A 6,220-nucleotide genomic window follows, 5' to 3' on the forward strand; every position below is an offset into this window, starting at 1 on the left:
TTTTTTTTTTTTTTTTTTTTTTTTTTGCCAGAAGCACCGCTTGAGGTTGTAAAGATAATATGTGGGAGCTGACCTGGAATATAATCTGATATCAGTTTGTGCATTTATCCAGTTCAGCCCATTATTTTCTTAAACACTTCTGGCATAATGATTCTCAACTGAAATCTGCACACACGCACCCCCCCCACACACACACACACTGAAATAATGTATCTTTAAAATGCAGTTCAGCTGTTCAAACACAAAAACACTGTGAAACATAAGCAGGTAATAATAGGAGGCAAGAAACAGAAAAAAATATATAGGATTGACTTGCATTGCCCTGGATCAGGGTGTAATCCAAATGGCCTGAGTTCAGGTTATTTATGCAGCAGTCCACATGAAAAACATTATCAACAGCAGAAGGTAATTTGCCTATGGGTTTTTGTTGCTGAGAATACAGGAAGACATTCTTTATTTAACATTTGACAACAGTATTGCTCAGGGCTTATTGTGTTATTGTGTGCACACATTTTGGTATGATTACATTGCTCTGATTCGTGTATATCCTTGTTCTTAAATACACATTAAGTAACTATAGCATAATTGTAACATCATTTTAAGACAGTTATGACAATTTACAGTTAAGAAAAACATATTTGGTGCAATTACTATACATTGTTTAATACAATGGCTGGGTTTCATATTATGTGAAAAACGTATTTCTGAAGCACATTACTGAATATGGACCATCACTGTAACAGCTTCCAGAGATAACTTGTGGATTTCTGAAGGTTCTTCAAGGAAAAAAAAACTGCTTTTGAAACAACTATTTTGTTTTTTAAACAAATCATGGTCACTTTTTCTTCATACATTAGGTGTCTGAATACACACCAGAAAAATGGGATTTGCATTTTGAACCCCCCCCAAATTATTGTTGTCACTTGCATTTCTTCCAGCAAAAAATCACAAGTTCAGGTTAATTATATATTTAAGATACCTTTATATTCGTAAGAACAACAGTAAGGTCTTACCTCCGGATGCATTCTTAGGAGTAAAAAGTATTTGTTTTCTGAAAACGAGGAAGACAGTCTGCTTTTCGTAACAAGATTCAGATATCTGTATAAGCATAAAATGAAATAACCAGATTATTATAAACAGCTAAGTTAACCCTGATTGTCACATTTATGGTGTCAAAAGTCTTATAGGTCACCAAAGGCAAAGGGAAGAGGGAAAAATATTGTCCTTTCCCCCTAATATATTTGTCAGTGATTTATGTAAAAAATAGGGATAACAATGCTGTCTTCCTTTTTAAACAACTTTCAGTTTACTGAAAACAAATGGTAGAGGTAGGTACCAATATGTTGGTGTTCTTAAAACAAACAAGAAAACAAATGAGCACAAACAGGTATACTTCCTACCCTAAAAAAGTAGAATCTAAATAATTTTATAAACTGATCACAATAAAAAGAGGACATGTTCTCCACTATCTACCATTTGCTGTATAAATGACAAAGCTGCTCAGACACTCAGATCAGCAAAGTGTAAAAAACCAAAGTAGACAGACAACTGGTTTTCCCACTACCAGTTATCTGTACAACACACTTAGCAGTGACTGCCATTTATTATCTTGTTGTCATATAACTCAATCTGGTATAGCCCCTTAGATATTAAGGGATAAATTCTATTTCACTTTACCTGTCTAAATGGCATGTGTAGAGCTGCTTAACTGCAGTTTGAGACACTTATGCAGAGTCTGGGTTTCTGTTGTGCCCTGAAATAGAATTGTCCTCAGTGTGTGTGTGTATCTTCCAGAACTGTAGTGTTGGAGAAAGAAGAGGAGGACTTTCCCTTCTTTTGGTTCAACAGCCATTTGGATATTGCGTTCTCCCAGACAGCAGGAGACCTAATTTCTAGGCCTCCCTTTTAAGAAGAAGGAGCCTGAACCTTCATCTCATGTTTCCCAGCAAACTGCTAATCACTGGACTATTACCCAAGATCCTCTGTAGCCCTTGTTTTAAAGCTGGCCCACTTCAACTTTCATTTTATATTCATTAACAGCACTGGGAATTTTCTGTCCCACTGGGAGCAAGGGTCCAGGCTGAGAATTAGGGCTCTTGTCCCTTTTAGAGCCAGGTTATTGATGGAACTACATACCCTTGGGCTTGTTCCCTTTCTCCTGGGCCCACATGTCTCACTCATCTGTCACTCTCCTAGCTGCTTAGTAGTTCATCTTCAAGAGAAAGGCTGGAGAAATGTATGAGTCATCCTTTATCAAGCTGAATAAATAGGAGTCATGAATTCAACCATTATGCATTTTTAAGGAAAGTTCACAAGGTTTACATTGCTTTGCATTAGTGGGACTGGATGCTGGTGATTATTGTAGGGTAGTGGTTCTCAACTTTTCTTTGGCTCAAGACCCCCTTCAGAAAATGCTCTTAGTTTTCACTCAGTTTTTGACAACAGAAAAGTAATTGAGCAATTCTTCTGTTGCAAAGCACTCAGGAAGTCCTGAATTGGTCAGAACGGGTAAATCCCCGTGAGCAGGAATGTGTGTTCCCTGGGGACAACTAGTAGTGGCACATATTTGTTGCCTTGGGTGAGGTAGGGGAAGCTGGGGCCAGCATCTAGGCTGGCCTGCATAGCCTTACCTGGGCTCCTGGGGGCCTCCCAGGGCTTCAGCAGCAGCAATCCAGGCATGTACAGCCTGGCTGGTGGCTGGAGCGTGGCTCTGGTAGGCCAGGCTTTGGTTTCAGGTTCTGTACATGGATGCCACATGAGCTGCCTGGCTTTTTTCTGTGAAAATCTCAGGAATCTCAGGGTTCATTCTTCTGAATCACGCGTGCATATCTAATACTGTTAAAACTCTGTGGCACCCTTGAAACCACCTCAAGGCACCCTGCTGTGCTGCAGCACTCTGGTTGAGAATCACTGCTATAGGCAAAGGATTTCATATCCTCTAACCAGATACAAGCTTAGCTTCTATTAAAATGGGTACCTTAGTAGGACCTTTGATAGATTAGATGCAATGAAATAAATAACTCAAATCTAGTCTAGGTCAGAAGACTGATCCAAAGACATAATCCAGGTGTAGGCAAAATGGTGGGTCCAACCCATGGCCAGACTCCCAGCAGCCCCTTCCCATGTGGCTCCCACCTGGTCTCCATGGAGACCCCAGGATTGTGGGGCAATGAAAGGGCAGGGCTGTAACAGCATGGGGCCACAAAATTTGCCTCCCCCCCACACACACACATACCCACCTTGCTCCCGGGTGCAGCCCCTGGCAGCTCCAGGACTATGTGGCATCAGTGCGCAGCCCAGAGTGGGACTGAATGAGTCTGACACCCCTGGATTATACCATATCACTAATGTACATTATATTCATATATACATACATATACAATATGAATTCTGTTTTTATTAGATTCTTTTTAACAAATTAGTCCAGTATTTTAATCCCAAAATACATTTTTATTGATGAGCTTTTCCACCTTTACAGCTCAGAATTACTGCAAGAATTTCTTATATTTGTTTAGATATGCAGTTCAACAGTTCTGACAGTGGGAAGAAGTTTCTGTTCCCCCAACAGACGTGGGAAGTGGGGTCCCACAGGGCTCAGTCCTTGGGCCCGCCCTGTTCAATATCTTCATCAGTGATTTGGATGAGGGGGTGCAAAGCACCCTGTTCAAGTTTGCTGATGACACTAAGATGTGGGGGGATGTGGGCACAATAGAGGGGAGCAACAGGCTACAGTTGGACCTAGATAGGTTACAAGGATGGGCGGAGGAGAACAGGATGGGGTTTAACACAGACAAGTGTAAGGTGATGCACCTGGGGAGGAACAATCGGCACCATACATACAGGCTGGGGAACTCCCCTCTTGTCAGCACGGAGGTGGAAAAGGATCTGGGAGTCATTATTGACTCCAAGATGAACATGAGTCGGCAATGTGGGGAGGCGGCTAGGAAGGCCAACTGCACCTTGTCGTGCATCCACAGATGCATCTCGAGCAGGTCCAAGGAGGTGATCCTCCCCCTCTATGCGGCACTGGTCAGGCCGCAGCTGGAGTACTGCGTCCAGTTCTGGGCGCCGCACTTTAAGAGGGATGTGGACAGCATCGAGAGGGTCCAGAGGAGGGCCACTCGTATGATCAAGGGACAGCAGGGTAGGTCCTATGAGGAAAGGTTGCGGGACCTGAACCTGTTCAGCCTTCAAAAGAGAAGGCTGAGGGGGGATCTTGTGGCCTGTTATAAACTGGTTAGGGGGGATCAGCAGGCGCTGGGGGAGTCCCTGTTCCCCCGAGCGCCGCAAGGAGTGACCAGGAACAATGGTCACAAGCTGGCGGAGGGAAGGTTTAAGTTGGACATCAGGAGGCGCTACTTCACGGTCAGGGTGGCTAGGGTCTGGAACCAGCTTCCAAGTGAGGTGGTGAAGGCTCCCACCCTGGGGGTTTTTAAGAGGAGGTTGGATGACCACCTTACTGGGGTCATTTGAACCCAGTGCTCTTCCTGCCATGGCAGGGGGTCGGACTAGATGATCTGCTCAGGTTCCTTCCGACCCTAGAAACTATGAAACTATGAACCTATGAAACAAGATAGTTTCTAATCACTGCATCCACTTGTGTCTCACCACAGGGCAACAATACTGCCCAAACTCTAAGCATGCCACCCTCCCAAAAGTTGTGGGCGTGAGATTTCTGCCGAGATGAACAAGGCAAATGGCTGAAGGACATTGTGTTACACCTGTGGTTAGCATATGGGTGCTCTCCTAATATCATTGCCAATTATTACAAGTTACATTAAATCCCAGGGTGGAGGCAAGGATGAGTCAGAGTCAGAAGTCTCTCTCATGATTTCCTATCTCTGTTACGCTCAGCATAGAATATCTGACCTCAGATTTTGTGCAGGGTACAGGGTGTTGACATGCAGGAGTAGGTACTCAGATCATCTTGCTCATGACCATTAGTCACGTGTATCCCTAACTTCCTGTAAAAGTATTAATCCATAACATTGGAAATTTCAATGGGTAGCACATTATAATACCTGTGTCACTATCTACCCTTGGGAAGGGATCCTATGTATTTTGCTGTATACTTTAACATCTTTCCAAAACCTAGTATAACCCTTGTAAAAGGCTGGCATTATGGGATTAAATTACTTTAATATATTCACCATATTTCAAAATTACATGACAATATTACTGAGTCTGTCTTTTGAAGACTTCACTGCTGGGGCTTAGGTTACAATGTAGTGGGTCTATAGGTACAACTTGAGAGAATAAAATAGATTTTTTTTTATTCTAGAGCAGCACATCTTTTCTGATTAACATGAATTGATTTGATTGAAGGGTTCCTCCTAGCTCAGTGGCAGGTCATTTGCCTAGTAAATTAAAGACCAAGGTTCCAGTCCTACCTGTAATTGAATTTATTTACTGGCTTGTGTTTCTGTTTATGAAAGTGAGCGATGGTCTCCATTTGAGCATGTTTGTGTAACCATACAGTGCACCTGTTTTTCAGAAGACAGTGTCATAAAGTACTCCCGTTGGATTTACTTGTCTTGTCTCTCACTGCAGAGGTCATTGTTTGCCATGCTGTCTAAATATAAACAAAGAGAGTATATGATAAATCTGGGCTAGGCAAAGCAATTAAATCCAGAGGCACTGATATGAAAAAAAAAGCAAAATATAACTAGTATTTTTAATAAATAAATTGGTAGTAAATGTTTAAATCAGCAGACAAACAAAACAAAGATCAATCAAAAAAGCTGGGAAATAAAGAGGGTCTATTCGAATAAATTTGTCCATATAATGATATTCAAAGTGCTGTATGTTTCATGCAAGCTGAACCTAAATTCTGCTGTAAAGGCATAGGATCTCAGACAATCTGGTACATTAAACTGGAAAACCTGAAGTAGTTACCCTACTATTTAAAAATGGGAGATTATAAAACAATTTAAATATGAAATAATACAATCAATGCAACAGCCTTGATGTTGCTTGCTGTATTATTCAATTCAATTTATTCTACATCATCTGCTCTTTCTGACTTTTCAGAGTGCCATACATTCTGTTTTCACAGTGATTAATTGCAGAATTGGAAGGAAGAAAACAGAAGGCTTTATGTATTTATAAGCAACGATTTACGGCTGTTGATTCCAACTGAAGTTAATAGGACAGTTTAAACTTCTCAGGTACTGTTGCAAATAGTCGTCAAACTGAAGGACCCACTAACTGATCACTTGGC

This window comes from Gavialis gangeticus, unplaced genomic scaffold (genome assembly GCF_001723915.1).
Source record: "Gavialis gangeticus isolate Ggan-Ray unplaced genomic scaffold, GavGan_comp1, whole genome shotgun sequence".
NCBI lineage: Eukaryota > Metazoa > Chordata > Crocodylia > Gavialidae > Gavialis > Gavialis gangeticus.